The following is an 18,985-nucleotide window of genomic DNA, read 5'->3' as shown; positions in this document are numbered from 1 at the left end:
TGATCCAGCGGAAAGTCCCAGGAGGCTCATTCCAAGTGTGCCTGACGCAGCTTCGCATCCCATTCTATGTGCTACAGTTTCAAGTGGCTGAGAAGCACTGCTGTGGAGTTAAGGCAAAAATGAGAAAAAGTGTTTCACTCGCTGTGATAATGCATTTCAAGCAACCTTTAGGTTTTGTGGTAAAACTCTTCTCCATTTATGGCACATGTGTACCACGTCCAAAAAATCACTCCACTCGCTGAGAGAAGAGCGTTTTGGCACTTATGGAACACATTTAGTGTGATGTGCTTTATTGCTTGGCACACACAACCATTGTGCGAAAATGTACTTTATTCACTCTCAAACACATTGTGAGAAAGAACATACGGCGAGTCATTGTGAGCCAGCGGAAGGTCGCAGGAGGCTCATTCCAAGTATGCCTGATGCAGCTTCGCATCCCATTCTATGTGCTACAGTTTCATGTGGCTGAGAAGCACTGCTGTGGAGTTAGAGAAAAAATGAGGAAAAAGTGTTTCACTCGCTGTGATAATGCATTTCAAGCAACCTTTAGGTTTTGTGGTAAAACTCTTCATTTATGGCACATGTGTGCCACGTCCAAAAAATCACTTTACTCGCTGAGAGAAGAGCGTTTTTGCACTTATGGAACACATTTAGTGTGATGTGCTTTATTGCTTGGTACACACAACCATTGTTCGAAAGGCACTTTATTCACTCTCAAACACATTGTGAGAAAGAACATACGGCGAGTTATTGTGAGCCGGCGGAAGGTGCCAGGAGGCTCATTGCAAGTGTGCCTGACGCAGCTTCGCATCCCATTCTATGTGCTACAGTTTCATGTCGCTGAGAAGCACTGCTGTGGAGTTAAGGCAAAAATGAGAAAAAGTGTTTCACTCGCTGTGATAATGCATTTCAAGCAACCTTTAGGTTTTGTGGTAAAAATCTTCTCCATATATGGCACATGTGTGCCACGTCCAAAAAAGCACTCCACTCGCTCAGAGAATAAGGGTTAGGGTTAGGGTTAGGGTTAGAGATAGGATTAGGGTTAGGGTTAGGGTTAGGGTTAGGGTTAGGGTTAGGGTTAGGGTTAGGGTTAGGGTTAGGGTTACAGTTAGGGTTACAGTTATGGTTACAGTTAGGGTTGGGGTTAGGGTTAGGGTTACAGTTAGGGTTAGGTTAAGGGTTAGGGTTAGGGTTAGGGTTACAGTTAGGGTTAGGTTAAGGGTTAGGGTTTTAGCACTTATGGAACACATTTAGTGTGATGTGCTTTATTGCTTGGCACACACAACCATTGTTCGAAAATGCACTTTATTCACTCTCAAACACATTGTGAACAAGAACATACGACGAGTCATTGTGATCCAGCGGAAAGTCCCAGGAGGCTCATTCAAAGTGTGCCTGACGCAGCTTCGCATCCCATCTATGTGCTACAGTTTCAAGTGGCTGAGAAGCACTGCTGTGGAGTTAAGGCAAAAATGAGAAAAAGTGTTTCACTCGCTGTGATAATGCATTTCAAGCAACTTTTAGGCTTTGTGGTAAAAATCTTCTCCATATATGGCACATGTGTGCCACGTCCAAAAAAGCACTCCACTCGCTCAGAGAATAAGGGTTAGGGTTAGGGTTAAGGTTAGAGTTAGGATTAGGGTTAGGGTTAGGGTTAGGGTTAGGGTTACAGTTAGGGTTAGGTTAAGGGTTAGGTGTTTAGCACTTATGGAACACATTAAGTGTGATGTGCTTTATTTCTTGGCACACACAACCATTGTTCGAAATGCACTTTATTCACTCTCAAACACATTGTGAGAAAGAACATACGGCGAGTCATTGTGAGCCAGCGGAAGGTCTCAGGAGGCTCATTGCAAGTGTGCCTGACGCAGCTTCGCATCCCATTCTATGTGCTACAGTTTCATGTCGCTGAGAAGCACTGCTGTGGAGGTAAGGCAAAAATGAGGAAAAAGTGTTTCACTCGCTGTGATAATGTATTTCAAGCAACCTTTAGGCTTTGTGGTAAAAATCTTCTCCATTAATGGCACATGTGTGCCACGTCCAAAAAATCACTCCACTCGCTGAGAGAAGAGCGTTTTGGCACTTATGGAACACATTTAGTGTGATGTGCTTTATTGCTTGGCACACACAACCATTGTGCGAAAATGTACTTTATTCACTCTCAAACACATTGTGAGAAAGAACATACGGCGAGTCATTGTGAGCCAGCGGAAGGTCGCAGGAGGCTCATTCCAAGTATGCCTGATGCAGCTTCGCATCCCATTCTATGTGCTACAGTTTCATGTGGCTGAGAAGCACTGCTGTGGAGTTAGAGAAAAAATGAGGAAAAAGTGTTTCACTCGCTGTGATAATGCATTTCAAGCAACCTTTAGGTTTTGTGGTAAAACTCTTCATTTATGGCACATGTGTGCCACGTCCAAAAAATCACTTTACTCGCTGAGAGAAGAGCGTTTTTGCACTTATGGAACACATTTAGTGTGATGTGCTTTATTGCTTGGTACACACAACCATTGTTCGAAAGGCACTTTATTCACTCTCAAACACATTGTGAGAAAGAACATACGGCGAGTTATTGTGAGCCGGCGGAAGGTGCCAGGAGGCTCATTGCAAGTGTGCCTGACGCAGCTTCGCATCCCATTCTATGTGCTACAGTTTCATGTCGCTGAGAAGCACTGCTGTGGAGTTAAGGCAAAAATGAGAAAAAGTGTTTCACTCGCTGTGATAATGCATTTCAAGCAACCTTTAGGTTTTGTGGTAAAAATCTTCTCCATATATGGCACATGTGTGCCACGTCCAAAAAAGCACTCCACTCGCTCAGAGAATAAGGGTTAGGGTTAGGGTTAGGGTTAGAGATAGGATTAGGGTTAGGGTTAGGGTTAGGGTTAGGGTTAGGGTTAGGGTTAGGGTTAGGGTTAGGGTTAGGGTTAGGGTTACAGTTAGGGTTAGGTTAAGGGTTAGGTGTTTAGCACTTATGGAACACATTAAGTGTGATGTGCTTTATTTCTTGGCACACACAACCATTGTTCGAAATGCACTTTATTCACTCTCAAACACATTGTGAGAAAGAACATACGGCGAGTCATTGTGAGCCAGCGGAAGGTCTCAGGAGGCTCATTGCAAGTGTGCCTGACGCAGCTTCGCATCCCATTCTATGTGCTACAGTTTCATGTCGCTGAGAAGCACTGCTGTGGAGGTAAGGCAAAAATGAGGAAAAAGTGTTTCACTCGCTGTGATAATGCATTTCAAGCAACCTTTAGGCTTTGTGGTAAAAATCTTCTCCATTAATGGCACATGTGTGCCACGTCCAAAAAATCACTCCACTCGCTGAGAGAAGAGCGTTTTGGCACTTATGGAACACATTTAGTGTGATGTGCTTTATTGCTTGGCACACACAACCATTGTGCGAAAATGTACTTTATTCACTCTCAAACACATTGTGAGAAAGAACATACGGCGAGTCATTGTGAGCCAGCGGAAGGTCGCAGGAGGCTCATTCCAAGTATGCCTGATGCAGCTTCGCATCCCATTCTATGTGCTACAGTTTCATGTGGCTGAGAAGCACTGCTGTGGAGTTAGAGAAAAAATGAGGAAAAAGTGTTTCACTCGCTGTGATAATGCATTTCAAGCAACCTTTAGGTTTTGTGGTAAAACTCTTCATTTATGGCACATGTGTGCCACGTCCAAAAAATCACTTTACTCGCTGAGAGAAGAGCGTTTTTGCACTTATGGAACACATTTAGTGTGATGTGCTTTATTGCTTGGTACACACAACCATTGTTCGAAAGGCACTTTATTCACTCTCAAACACATTGTGAGAAAGAATATACGGCGAGTTATTGTGAGCCGGCGGAAGGTGCCAGGAGGCTCATTGCAAGTGTGCCTGACGCAGCTTCGCATCCCATTCTATGTGCTACAGTTTCATGTCGCTGAGAAGCACTGCTGTGGAGTTAAGGCAAAAATGAGAAAAAGTGTTTCACTCGCTGTGATAATGCATTTCAAGCAACCTTTAGGTTTTGTGGTAAAAATCTTCTCCATATATGGCACATGTGTGCCACGTCCAAAAAAGCACTCCACTCGCTCAGAGAATAAGGGTTAGGGTTAGGGTTAGGGTTAGAGATAGGATTAGGGTTAGGGTTAGGGTTAGGGTTAGGGTTAGGGTTAGGGTTAGGGTTAGGGTTAGGGTTAGGGTTAGGGTTAGGGTTAGGGTTACAGTTAGGGTTACAGTTAGGGTTACAGTTATGGTTACAGTTAGGATTGGGGTTAGGGTTAGGGTTACAGTTAGGGTTAGGTTAAGGGTTAGGTTTTTAGCACTTATGGAACACATTTAGTGTGATGTGCTTTATTGCTTGGCACACACAACCATTGTTCGAAAATGCACTTTATTCACTCTCAAACACATTGTGAACAAGAACATACGACGAGTCATTGTGATCCAGCGGAAAGTCCCAGGAGGCTCATTCAAAGTGTGCCTGACGCAGCTTCGCATCCCATCTATGTGCTACAGTTTCAAGTGGCTGAGAAGCACTGCTGTGGAGTTAAGGCAAAAATGAGAAAAAGTGTTTCACTCGCTGTGATAATGCATTTCAAGCAACTTTTAGGCTTTGTGATGAAAATCTTCTCCATATATGGCACATGTGTGCCACGTCCAAAAAAGCACTCCACTCGCTCAGAGAATAAGGGTTAGGGTTAGGGTTAAGGTTAGAGTTAGGATTAGGGTTAGGGTTAGGGTTAGGGTTAGGGTTACAGTTAGGGTTAGGTTAAGGGTTAGGGTTTTAGCACTTATGGAACACATTTAGTGTGATGTGCTTTATTTCTTGGCACACACAACCATTGTTCGAAATGCACTTTATTCACTCTCAAACACATTGTGAACAAGAACAAATGGCGAGTCATTGTGATCCAGCGGAAAGTCCCAGGAGGCTCATTCCAAGTGTGCCTGACGCAGCTTCGCATCCCATTCTGCTACAATTTCATGTGGCTGAGAAGCACTGCTGTGGAGTTAGAGCAAAAATGAGGAAAAAGTGTTTCACTCGCTGTGATAATGCATTTCAAGCAACCTTTAGGTTTTGTGGTAGAACTCTTCATTTATGGCACATGTGTGCCACGTCCAAAAAATCACTTTACTCGCTGAGAGAAGAGCGTTTTTGCACTTATGGAACACATTTAGTGTGATGTGCTTTATTGCTTGGTACACACAACCATTGTTCGAAAGGCACTTTATTCACTCTCAAACACATTGTGAGAAAGAACATACGGCGAGTTATTGTGAGCCGGCGGAAGGTGCCAGGAGGCTCATTGCAAGTGTGCCTGACGCAGCTTCGCATCCCATTCTATGTGCTACAGTTTCATGTCGCTGAGAAGCACTGCTGTGGAGTTAAGGCAAAAATGAGAAAAAGTGTTTCACTCGCTGTGATAATGCATTTCAAGCAACCTTTAGGTTTTGTGGTAAAAATCTTCTCCATATATGGCACATGTGTGCCACGTCCAAAAAAGCACTCCACTCGCTCAGAGAATAAGGGTTAGGGTTAGGGTTAGGGTTAGAGATAGGATTAGGATTAGGGTTAGGGTTAGGGTTAGGGTTAGGGTTAGGGTTAGGGTTAGGGTTAGGGTTAGGGTTAGGGTTAGGGTTAGGGTTAGGGTTAGGGTTACAGTTAGGGTTACAGTTATGGTTACAGTTATGGTTGGGGTTAGGGTTAGGGTTACAGTTAGGGTTAGGTTAAGGGTTAGGGTTTTAGCACTTATGGAACACATTTAGTGTGATGTGCTTTATTGCTTGGCACACACAACCATTGTTCGAAAATGCCCTTTATTCACTCTCAAACACATTGTGAACAAGAACAAATGGCGAGTCATTGTGATCCAGCGGAAAGTCCCAGGAGGCTCATTCCAAGTGTGCCTGACACAGCTTCGCATCCCATTCTATCTGCTACAATTTCTTGTGGCTGAGAAGCACTTCTGTGGAGTTAGAGCAAAAATGAGGAAAAAGTGCTTCACTCGCTGTGATAATGCATTTCAAGAAACCTTAAAGTTTGGTGGTAAAACTCTTCATTTATGGCACATGTGTGCCACGTCCAAAAAATCACTTTACTCGCTGAGAGAAGAGCGTTTTGGCACTTATGGAACACATTTAGTGTGATGTGCTTTATTGCTTGGCACACACAACCATTGTTCGAATTGCACTTTATTCACTCTCAAACACATTGTGTGAAAGAACATACGGCGAGTCATTGTGAGCCAGCGGAAGGTCTCAGGAGGCTCATTCCAAGTATGCCTGACGCAGCTTCGCATCCCATTCTATGTGCTACAATTTCTTGTGGCTGAGAAGCACTTCTGTGGAGTTAGAGCAAAAATGAGGAAAAAGTGCTTCACTCGCTGTGATAATGCATTTCAAGCAACTTTTAGGTTTTGTGGTAAAAATCTTCTCCATATATGGCACATGTGTGCCACGTCCAAAAAAGCACTCCACTCGCTCAGAGAATAAGGGTTAGGGTTAGGGTTAGGGTTAGAGTTAGGATTAGGGTTAGGGTTAGGGTTAGGGTTAGGGTTGGGGTTAGGGTTAGGGTTAGGGTTTTAGCACTTATGGAACACATTTAGTGTGATGTGCTTTATTGCTTGGCACACACAACCATTGTTCGAAATGCACTTTATTCACTCTCAAACACATTGTGAGAAAGAACATACGGCGAGTCATTGTGAGCCAGCGGAAGGTCTCAGTAGGCTCATTGCAAGTGTGCCTGACGCAGCTTCGCATCCCATTCTATGTGCTACAGTTTCATGTCGCTGAGAAGCACTGCTGTGGAGGTAAGGCAAAAATGAGGAAAAAGTGTTTCACTCGCTGTGATAATGTATTTCAAGCAACCTTTAGGCTTTGTGGTAAAATACTTCTCCATATATGGCACATGTGTGCCACGTCCAAAAAAGCACTCCACTCGCTCAGAGAAGAAGGGTTAGGGTTAGGGTTAAGGTTAGGATTAGGGTTAGGGTTAGGGTTAGGGTTAGGGTTAGGGTTAGGGTTAGGGTTAGGGTTAGGGTTAGGGTTAGGGTTAGGGTTAGGGTTAGGGTTAGGGTTAGGATTACAGTTAGGGTTAGGATTACAGTTAGGGTTAGGTTAAGGGTTAGGGTTTTAGCACTTATGGAACACATTTAGTGTGATGTGCTTTATTGCTTGGCACACACAACCATTGTTCGAAATGCACTTTATTCACTCTCAAACACATTGTGAGAAAGAACATACGGCGAGTCATTGTGAGCCAGCGGAAGGTCTCAGGAGGCTCATTGCAAGTGTGCCTGACGCAGCTTCGCATCCCATTCTATGTGCTACAGTTTCATGTCGCTGAGAAGCACTGCTGTGGAGGTAAGGCAAAAATGAGGAAAAAGTGTTTCACTCGCTGTGATAATGTATTTCAAGCAACCTTTAGGCTTTGTGGTAAAAATCTTCTCCATTTATGGCACATGTGTGCCACGTCCAAAAAAGCACTCCACTCGCTCAGAGAAGAAGAGTTAGGGTTAGGGTTAGGGTTAGGGTTAGGGTTAGGGTTAGGGTTAGGGTTAGGGTTAGGGTTAGGATTAGGGTTAGGGTTAAGGTTAGGGTTGGGGTTAGGGTTAGGGTTACAGTTAGGGTTAGGTTAAGGGTTAGGGTTTTAGCACTTATGGAACACATTTAGTGTGATGTGCTTTATTGCTTGGCACACACAACCATTGTTCGAAAATGCACTTTATTCACTCTCAAACACATTGTGAACAAGAACATATGACGAGTCATTGTGATCCAGCGGAAAGTCCCAGGAGGCTCATTCCAAGTGTGCCTGACGCAGCTTCGCAGCCCATTCTATATGCTACAGTTTCAAGTGGCTGAGAAGCACTGCTGTGGAGTTAAGGCAAAAATGAGAAAAAGTGTTTCACTCGCTGTGATAATGCATTTCAAGCAACATTTAGGTTTTGTGGTAAAACTCTTCTCCATTTATGGCACATGTGTGCCACGTCCAAAAAATCACTCCACTCGCTGAGAGAAGAGCGTTTTGGCACTTATGGAACACATTTAGTGTGATGTGCTTTATTGCTTGGCACACACAACCATTGTGCGAAAATGTACTTTATTCACTCTCAAACACATTGTGAGAAAGAACATACGGCGAGTCATTGTGAGCCAGCGGAAGGTCCCAGGAGGCTCATTCCAAGTATGCCTGATGCAGCTTCGCATCCCATTCTATGTGCTACAGTTTCATGTGGCTGAGAAGCACTGCTGTGGAGTTAGAGCAAAAATGAGGAAAAAGTGTTTCACTTGCTGTGATAATGCATTTCAAGCAACCTTTAGGTTTTGTGGTAAAACTCTTCATTTATGGCACATGTGTGCCACGTCTAAAAAATCACTTTACTCGCTGAGAGAAGAGCGTTTTGGCACTTATGGAACACATTTAGTGTGATGTGCTTTATTGCTTGGCACACACAACCATTGTTCAAAAATACACTTTATTCACTCTCAAACACATTGTGAGTAAGAACATACGGCGAGTCATTGTGAGCCAGCGGAAGGTGCCAGGAGGCTCATTGCAAGTGTGCCTGACGCAGCTTCGCATCCCATTCTATGTGCTAAAGTTTCATGTCGCTGAGAAGCACTGCTGTGGAGTTAAGGCAAAAATGAGAAAAAGTGTTTCACTCGCCGTGATAATGCAATTCAAGCAACCTTTAGGCTTTGTGGTAAAAATCTTCTCCATTTATGGCACATGTGTTCCACGTCCAATAAAGCACTCCACTCGCGAGAATAAGGGTTAGGGTTAGGGTTAGGGTTAGGGTTAGGGTTAGAGATAGGATTAGGGTTAGGGTTAGGGTTAGGGTTAGGGTTAGGGTTAGGGTTAGTGTTAGGGTTAGGGTTAGGGTTACAGTTAGGGTTACAGTTAGGGTTACAGTTAGGGTTACAGTTAGGGTTAGGTTAAGGGTTAGGGTTTTAGCACTTATGGAACACATTTAGTGTGATGTGCTTTATTGCTTGGCACACACAACCATTGTTCGAAAATGCACTTTATTCACTCTCAAACACATTGTGAACAAGAACATATGACGAGTCATTGTGATCCAGCGGATAGTCCCAGGAGGCTCATTCCAAGTGTGCCTGACGCAGCTTCGCATCCCATTCTATATGCTACAGTTTCAAGTGGCTGAGAAGCACTGCTGTGGAGTTAAGGCAAAAATGAGAAAAAGTGTTTCACTCGCTGTGATAATGCATTTCAAGCAACCTTTAGGTTTTGTGGTAAAACTCTTCTCCATTTATGGCACATGTGTGCCACGTCCAAAAAATCACTCCACTCGCTGAGAGAAGAGCGTTTTGGCACTTATGGAACACATTTAGTGTGATGTGCTTTATTGCTTGGCACACACAACCATTGTGCGAAAATGTACTTTATTCACTCTCAAACACATTGTGAGAAAGAACATACGGCGAGTCATTGTGACCAGCGGAAGGTCCCAGGAGGCTCATTCCAAGTATGCCTGATGCAGCTTCGCATCCCATTCTATGTGCTACAGTTTCATGTGGCTGAGAAGCACTGCTGTGGAGTTAGAGCAAAAATGAGGAAAAAGTGTTTCACTTGCTGTGATAATGCATTTCAAGCAACCTTTAGGTTTTGTGGTAAAACTCTTCATTTATGGCACATGTGTGCCACGTCCAAAAAATCACTTTACTCGCTGAGAGAAGAGCGTTTTGGCACTTATGGAACACATTTAGTGTGATGTGCTTTATTGCTTGGTACACACAACCATTGTTCGAAAAACACTTTATTCACTCTCAAACACATTGTGAGAAAGAACATACGGCGAGTCATTGTGAGCCAGCGGAAGGTGCCAGGAGGCTCATTGCAAGTGTGCCTGACGCAGCTTCGCATCCCATTCTATGTGCTACAGTTTCATGTCGCTGAGAAGCACTGCTGTGGAGTTAAGGCAAAAATGAGAAAAAGTGTTTCACTCGCTGTGATAATGCATTTCAAGCAACCTTTAGGTTTTGTGGTAAAAATCTTCTCCATTTATGGCACATGTGTGCCACGTCCAAAAAAGCACTCCACTCGCTCAGAGAATAAGGGTTAGGGTTAGGGTTAGGGTTAGGGTTAGAGATAGGATTAGGGTTAGGGTTAGGGTTAGGGTTAGGGTTAGGGTTAGGGTTAGGGTTAGGGTTAGGGTTAGGGTTAGGGTTAGTGTTAGGGTTAGGGTTAGGGTTACAGTTAGGGTTACAGTTAGGGTTACAGTTAGGGTTACAGTTAGGGTTAGGTTAAGGGTTAGGGTTTTAGCACTTATGGAACACATTTAGTGTGATGTGCTTTATTGCTTGGCACACACAACCATTGTTCGAAAATGCACTTTATTCACTCTCAAACACATTGTGAACAAGAACATATGACGAGTCATTGTGATCCAGCGGATAGTCCCAGGAGGCTCATTCCAAGTGTGCCTGACGCAGCTTCGCATCCCATTCTATATGCTACAGTTTCAAGTGGCTGAGAAGCACTGCTGTGGAGTTAAGGCAAAAATGAGAAAAAGTGTTTCACTCGCTGTGATAATGCATTTCAAGCAACCTTTAGGTTTTGTGGTAAAACTCTTCTCCATTTATGGCACATGTGTGCCACGTCCAAAAAATCACTCCACTGGCTGAGGGAAGAGCGTTTTGGCACTTATGGAACACATTTAGTGTGATGTGCTTTATTGCTTGGCACACACAACCATTGTGCGAAAATGTACTTTATTCACTCTCAAACACATTGTGAGAAAGAACATACGGCGAGTCATTGTGAGCCAGCGGAAGGTCCCAGGAGGCTCATTCCAAGTATGCCTGATGCAGCTTCGCATCCCATTCTATGTGCTACAGTTTCATGTGGCTGAGAAGCACTGCTGTGGAGTTAGAGCAAAAATGAGGAAAAAGTGTTTCACTCGCTGTGATAATGCATTTCAAGCAACCTTTAGGTTTTGTGGTAAAACTCTTCATTTATGGCACATGTGTGCCACGTCCAAAAAATCACTTTACTCGCTGAGAGAAGAGCGTTTTGGCACTTATGGAACACATTTAGTGTGATGTGCTTATTTGCTTGGTACACACAACCATTGTTCGAAAGGCACTTTATTCACTCTCAAACACATTGTGAGCAAGAACATACGGCGAGTCACTGTGAGCCAGCGGAAGGTGCCAGGAGGCTCATTGCAAGTGTGCCTGACGCAGCTTCGCATCCCATTCTATGTGCTACAGTTTCATGTCGCTGAGACGCACTGCTGTGGAGTTAAGGCAAAAATGAGAAAAAGTGTTTCACTCGCTGTGATAATGCATTTAGAGCAACCTTTAGGTTTTGTGGTAAAAATCTTCTCCATATATGGCACATGTGTGCCACGTCCAAAAAAGCACTCCACTCGCTCAGAGAATAAGGGTTAGGGTTAGGGTTAAGGTTAGAGTTAGGATTAGGTTTAGGGTTAGGTTTAGGGTTAGGGTTAGGGTTAGGGTTAGGGTTAGGGTTTTAGCACTTATGGAACACATTTTGTGTGATGTGCTTTATTGCTTGGCACACACAACCATTGTTCGAAATGCACTTTATTCACTCTCAAACACATTGTGAGAAAGAACATACGGCGAGTCATTGTGAGCCAGCGGAAGGTCTCAGGAGGCTCATTGCAAGTGTGCCTGACGCAGCTTCGCATCCCATTCTATGTGCTACAGTTTCATGTCGCTGAGAAGCACTGCTGTGGAGGTAAGGCAAAAATGAGGAAAAACTGTTTCACTCGCTGTGATAATGTATTTCAAGCAACCTTTAGGCTTTGTGGTAAAATACTTCTCCATATATGGCACATGTGTGCCACGTCCAAAAAAGCACTCCACTCGCTCAGAGAAGAAGGGTTAGGGTTCGGGTTAAGGTTAGGATTAGGGTTAGGGTTAGGGTTAAGGTTAGGGTTAGGGTTAGGGTTAGGGTTAGGGTTAGGGTTAGGGTTAGGGTTAGGGTTAGGGTTAGGATTACAGTTAGGGTTAGGTTAAGGGTTAGGGTTTTAGCACTTATGGAACACATTTAGTGTGATGTGCTTTATTGCTTGGCACACACAACCATTGTTCAAAAATACACTTTATTCACTCTCAAACACATTGTGAGTAAGAACATACGGCGAGTCATTGTGAGCCAGCGGAAGGTGCCAGGAGGCACCTGACGCAGCTTCGCATCCCATTCTATGTGCTAAAGTTTCATGTCGCTGAGAAGCACTGCTGTGGAGTTAAGGCAAAAATGAGAAAAAGTGTTTCACTCGCCGTGATAATGCAATTCAAGCAACCTTTAGGCTTTGTGGTAAAAATCTTCTCCATTTATGGCACATGTGTTCCACGTCCAATAAAGCACTCCACTCGCGAGAATAAGGGTTAGGGTTAGGGTTAGGGTTAGGGTTAGAGATAGGATTAGGGTTAGGGTTAGGGTTAGGGTTAGGGTTAGGGTTAGGGTTAGGGTTAGGGTTAGGGTTAGTGTTAGGGTTAGGGTTAGGGTTACAGTTAGGGTTACAGTTAGGGTTACAGTTAGGGTTAGGTTAAGGGTTAGGGTTTTAGCACTTATGGAACACATTTAGTGTGATGTGCTTTATTGCTTGGCACACACAACCATTGTTCGAAAATGCACTTTATTCACTCTCAAACACATTGTGAACAAGAACATATGACGAGTCATTGTGATCCAGCGGATAGTCCCAGGAGGCTCATTCCAAGTGTGCCTGACGCAGCTTCGCATCCCATTCTATATGCTACAGTTTCAAGTGGCTGAGAAGCACTGCTGTGGAGTTAAGGCAAAAATGAGAAAAAGTGTTTCACTCGCTGTGATAATGCATTTCAAGCAACCTTTAGGTTTTGTGGTAAAACTCTTCTCCATTTATGGCACATGTGTGCCACGTCCAAAAAATCACTCCACTGGCTGAGGGAAGAGCGTTTTGGCACTTATGGAACACATTTAGTGTGATGTGCTTTATTGCTTGGCACACACAACCATTGTGCGAAAATGTACTTTATTCACTCTCAAACACATTGTGAGAAAGAACATACGGCGAGTCATTGTGAGCCAGCGGAAGGTCCCAGGAGGCTCATTCCAAGTATGCCTGATGCAGCTTCGCATCCCATTCTATGTGCTACAGTTTCATGTGGCTGAGAAGCACTGCTGTGGAGTTAGAGCAAAAATGAGGAAAAAGTGTTTCACTCGCTGTGATAATGCATTTCAAGCAACCTTTAGGTTTTGTGGTAAAACTCTTCATTTATGGCACATGTGTGCCACGTCCAAAAAATCACTTTACTCGCTGAGAGAAGAGCGTTTTGGCACTTATGGAACACATTTAGTGTGATGTGCTTATTTGCTTGGTACACACAACCATTGTTCGAAAGGCACTTTATTCACTCTCAAACACATTGTGAGCAAGAACATACGGCGAGTCACTGTGAGCCAGCGGAAGGTGCCAGGAGGCTCATTGCAAGTGTGCCTGACGCAGCTTCGCATCCCATTCTATGTGCTACAGTTTCATGTCGCTGAGACGCACTGCTGTGGAGTTAAGGCAAAAATGAGAAAAAGTGTTTCACTCGCTGTGATAATGCATTTAGAGCAACCTTTAGGTTTTGTGGTAAAAATCTCCATATATGGCACATGTGTGCCACGTCCAAAAAAGCATTCCACTCGCTCAGAGAATAAGGGTTAGGGTTAGGGTTAAGGTTAGAGTTAGGATTAGGTTTAGGGTTAGGGTTAGGGTTAGGGTTAGGGTTAGGGTTAGGGTTAGGGTTTTAGCACTTATGGAACACATTTTGTGTGATGTGCTTTATTGCTTGGCACACACAACCATTGTTCGAAATGCACTTTATTCACTCTCAAACACATTGTGAGAAAGAACATACGGCGAGTCATTGTGAGCCAGCGGAAGGTCTCAGGAGGCTCATTGCAAGTGTGCCTGACGCAGCTTCGCATCCCATTCTATGTGCTACAGTTTCATGTCGCTGAGAAGCACTGCTGTGGAGGTAAGGCAAAAATGAGGAAAAACTGTTTCACTCGCTGTGATAATGTATTTCAAGCAACCTTTAGGCTTTGTGGTAAAATACTTCTCCATATATGGCACATGTGTGCCACGTCCAAAAAAGCACTCCACTCGCTCAGAGAAGAAGGGTTAGGGTTCGGGTTAAGGTTAGGATTAGGGTTAGGGTTAGGGTTAGGGTTAGGGTTAGGGTTAGGGTTAGGGTTAGGGTTAGGATTAGGGTTAGGGTTAAGGTTAGGGTTGGGGTTAGGGTTAGGGTTACAGTTAGGGTTAGGTTAAGGGTTAGGGTTTTAGCACTTATGGAACACATTTAGTGTGATGTGCTTTATTGCTTGGCACACACAACCATTGTTCGAAAATGCACTTTATTCACTCTCAAACACATTGTGAACAAGAACATATGACGAGTCATTGTGATCCAGCGGAAAGTCCCAGGAGGCTCATTCCAAGTGTGCCTGACGCAGCTTCGCATCCCATTCTATATGCTACAGTTTCAAGTGGCTGAGAAGCACTGCTGTGGAGTTAAGGCAAAAATGAGAAAAAGTGTTTCACTCGCTGTGATAATGCATTTCAAGCAACCTTTAGGTTTTGTGGTAAAACTCTTCTCCATTTATGGCACATGTGTGCCACGTCCAAAAAATCACTCCACTCGCTGAGAGAAGAGCGTTTTGGCACTTATGGAACACATTTAGTGTGATGTGCTTTATTGCTTGGCACACACAACCATTGTGCGAAAATGTACTTTATTCACTCTCAAACACATTGTGAGAAAGAACATACGGCGAGTCATTGTGACCAGCGGAAGGTCCCAGGAGGCTCATTCCAAGTATGCCTGATGCAGCTTCGCATCCCATTCTATGTGCTACAGTTTCATGTGGCTGAGAAGCACTGCTGTGGAGTTAGAGCAAAAATGAGGAAAAAGTGTTTCACTCGCTGTGATAATGCATTTCAAGCAACCTTTAGGTTTTGTGGTAAAACTCTTCATTTATGGCACATGTGTGCCACGTCCAAAAAATCACTTTACTCGCTGAGAGAAGAGCGTTTTGGCACTTATGGAACACATTTAGTGTGATGTGCTTATTTGCTTGGTACACACAACCATTGTTCGAAAGGCACTTTATTCACTCTCAAACACATTGTGAGCAAGAACATACGGCGAGTCACTGTGAGCCAGCGGAAGGTGCCAGGAGGCTCATTGCAAGTGTGCCTGACGCAGCTTCGCATCCCATTCTATGTGCTACAGTTTCATGTCGCTGAGACGCACTGCTGTGGAGTTAAGGCAAAAATGAGAAAAAGTGTTTCACTCGCTGTGATAATGCATTTAGAGCAACCTTTAGGTTTTGTGGTAAAAATCTCCATATATGGCACATGTGTGCCACGTCCAAAAAAGCATTCCACTCGCTCAGAGAATAAGGGTTAGGGTTAGGGTTAAGGTTAGAGTTAGGATTAGGTTTAGGGTTAGGGTTAGGGTTAGGGTTAGGGTTAGGGTTAGGGTTTTAGCACTTATGGAACACATTTTGTGTGATGTGCTTTATTGCTTGGCACACACAACCATTGTTCGAAATGCACTTTATTCACTCTCAAACACATTGTGAGAAAGAACATACGGCGAGTCATTGTGAGCCAGCGGAAGGTCTCAGGAGGCTCATTGCAAGTGTGCCTGACGCAGCTTCGCATCCCATTCTATGTGCTACAGTTTCATGTCGCTGAGAAGCACTGCTGTGGAGGTAAGGCAAAAATGAGGAAAAACTGTTTCACTCGCTGTGATAATGTATTTCAAGCAACCTTTAGGCTTTGTGGTAAAATACTTCTCCATATATGGCACATGTGTGCCACGTCCAAAAAAGCACTCCACTCGCTCAGAGAAGAAGGGTTAGGGTTCGGGTTAAGGTTAGGATTAGGGTTAGGGTTAGGGTTAGGGTTAGGGTTAGGGTTAGGGTTAGGGTTAGGGTTAGGGTTAGGGTTAGGATTAGGGTTAGGGTTAAGGTTAGGGTTGGGGTTAGGGTTAGGGTTACAGTTAGGGTTAGGTTAAGGGTTAGGGTTTTAGCACTTATGGAACACATTTAGTGTGATGTGCTTTATTGCTTGGCACACACAACCATTGTTCGAAAATGCACTTTATTCACTCTCAAACACATTGTGAACAAGAACATATGACGAGTCATTGTGATCCAGCGGAAAGTCCCAGGAGGCTCATTCCAAGTGTGCCTGACGCAGCTTCGCATCCCATTCTATATGCTACAGTTTCAAGTGGCTGAGAAGCACTGCTGTGGAGTTAAGGCAAAAATGAGAAAAAGTGTTTCACTCGCTGTGATAATGCATTTCAAGCAACCTTTAGGTTTTGTGGTAAAACTCTTCTCCATTTATGGCACATGTGTGCCACGTCCAAAAAATCACTCCACTCGCTGAGAGAAGAGCGTTTTGGCACTTATGGAACACATTTAGTGTGATGTGCTTTATTGCTTGGCACACACAACCATTGTGCGAAAATGTACTTTATTCACTCTCAAACACATTGTGAGAAAGAACATACGGCGAGTCATTGTGACCAGCGGAAGGTCCCAGGAGGCTCATTCCAAGTATGCCTGATGCAGCTTCGCATCCCATTCTATGTGCTACAGTTTCATGTGGCTGAGAAGCACTGCTGTGGAGTTAGAGCAAAAATGAGGAAAAAGTGTTTCACTTGCTGTGATAATGCATTTCAAGCAACCTTTAGGTTTTGTGGTAAAACTCTTCATTTATGGCACATGTGTGCCACGTCCAAAAAATCACTTTACTCGCTGAGAGAAGAGCGTTTTGGCACTTATGGAACACATTTAGTGTGATGTGCTTTATTGCTTGGTACACACAACCATTGTTCGAAAAACACTTTATTCACTCTCAAACACATTGTGAGAAAGAACATACGGCGAGTCATTGTGAGCCAGCGGAAGGTGCCAGGAGGCTCATTGCAAGTGTGCCTGACGCAGCTTCGCATCCCATTCTATGTGCTACAGTTTCATGTCGCTGAGAAGCACTGCTGTGGAGTTAAGGCAAAAATGAGAAAAAGTGTTTCACTCGCTGTGATAATGCATTTCAAGCAACCTTTAGGTTTTGTGGTAAAAATCTTCTCCATTTATGGCACATGTGTGCCACGTCCAAAAAAGCACTCCACTCGCTCAGAGAATAAGGGTTAGGGTTAGGGTTAGGGTTAGGGTTAGAGATAGGATTAGGGTTAGGGTTAGGGTTAGGGTTAGGGTTAGGGTTAGGGTTAGGGTTAGGGTTAGGGTTAGGGTTAGGGTTAGGGTTAGGGTTAGGGTTAGGGTTAGGGTTAGGGTTAGGGTTAGGGTTAGGATTAGGGTTAGGGTTAAGGTTAGGGTTGGGGTTAGGGTTAGGGTTACAGTTAGGGTTAGGTTAAGGGTTAGGGTTTTAGCACTTATGGAACACATTTAGTGTGATGTGCTTTATTGCTTGGCACACACAACCATTGTTCGAAAATGCACTTTATTCACTCTCAAACACATTGTGAACAAGAACATATGACGAGTCATTGTGATCCAGCGGAAAGTCCCAGGAGGCTCATTCCAAGTGTGCCTGACGCAGCTTCGCATCCCATTCTATATGCTACAGTTTCATGTCGCTGAGAAGCACTGCTGTGGAGTTAAGGCAAAAATGAGAAAAAGTGTTTCACTCGCCGTGATAATGCAATTCAAGCAACCTTTAGGCTTTGTGGTAAAAATCTTCTCCATTTATGGCACGTGTTCCACGTCCAATAAAGCACTCCACTCGCGAGAATAAGGGTTAGGGTTAGGGTTAGGGTTAGAGATAGGATTAGGGTTAGGGTTAGGGTTAGGGTTAGGGTTAGGGTTAGGGTTAGGGTTAGGGTTAGGGTTAGGGTTAGTGTTAGGGTTAGGGTTAGGGTTACAGTTAGGGTTACAGTTAGGGTTACAGTTAGGGTTACAGTTAGGGTTAGGTTAAGGGTTAGGGTTTTAGCACTTATGGAACACATTTAGTGTGATGTGCTTTATTGCTTGGCACACACAACCATTGTTCGAAAATGCACTTTATTCACTCTCAAACACATTGTGAACAAGAACATATGACGAGTCATTGTGATCCAGCGGATAGTCCCAGGAGGCTCATTCCAAGTGTGCCTGACGCAGCTTCGCATCACATTCTATATGCTACAGTTTCAAGTGGCTGAGAAGCACTGCTGTGGAGTTAAGGCAAAAATGAGAAAAAGTGTTTCACTCGCTGTGATAATGCATTTCAAGCAACCTTTAGGTTTTGTGGTAAAACTCTTCTCCATTTATGGCACATGTGTGCCACGTCCAAAAAATCACTCCACTGGCTGAGGGAAGAGCGTTTTGGCACTTATGGAACACATTTAGTGTGATGTGCTTTATTGCTTGGCACACACAACCATTGTGCGAAAATGTACTTTATTCACTCTCAAACACATTGTGAGAAAGAACATACGGCGAGTCATTGTGAGCCAGCGGAAGGTCCCAGGAGGCTCATTCCAAGTATGCCTGATGCAGCTTCGCATCCCATTCTATGTGCTACAGTTTCATGTGGCTGAGAAGCACTGCTGTGGAGTTAGAGCAAAAATGAGGAAAAAGTGTTTCACTCGCTGTGATAATGCATTTCAAGCAACCTTTAGGTTTTGTGGTAAAACTCTTCATTTATGGCACATGTGTGCCACGTCCAAAAAATCACTTTACTCGCTGAGAGAAGAGCGTTTTGGCACTTATGGAACACATTTTGTGTGATGTGCTTTATTGCTTGGCACACACAACCATTGTTCGAAATGCACTTTATTCACTCTCAAACACATTGTGAGAAAGAACATACGGCGAGTCATTGTGAGCCAGCGGAAGGTCTCAGGAGGCTCATTGCAAGTGTGCCTGACGCAGCTTCGCATCCCATTCTATGTGCTACAGTTTCATGTCGCTGAGAAGCACTGCTGTGGAGGTAAGGCAAAAATGAGGAAAAACTG

Source organism: Doryrhamphus excisus, linkage group LG5 (assembly GCF_037039965.1).
Source record: "Doryrhamphus excisus strain RoL-2023G ecotype Guam linkage group LG5, RoL_Dexc_Guam_v1.1, whole genome shotgun sequence".
NCBI classification, from domain to species: domain Eukaryota; kingdom Metazoa; phylum Chordata; class Actinopteri; order Syngnathiformes; family Syngnathidae; genus Doryrhamphus; species Doryrhamphus excisus.
This window is presented reverse-complemented; position numbering follows the sequence as displayed.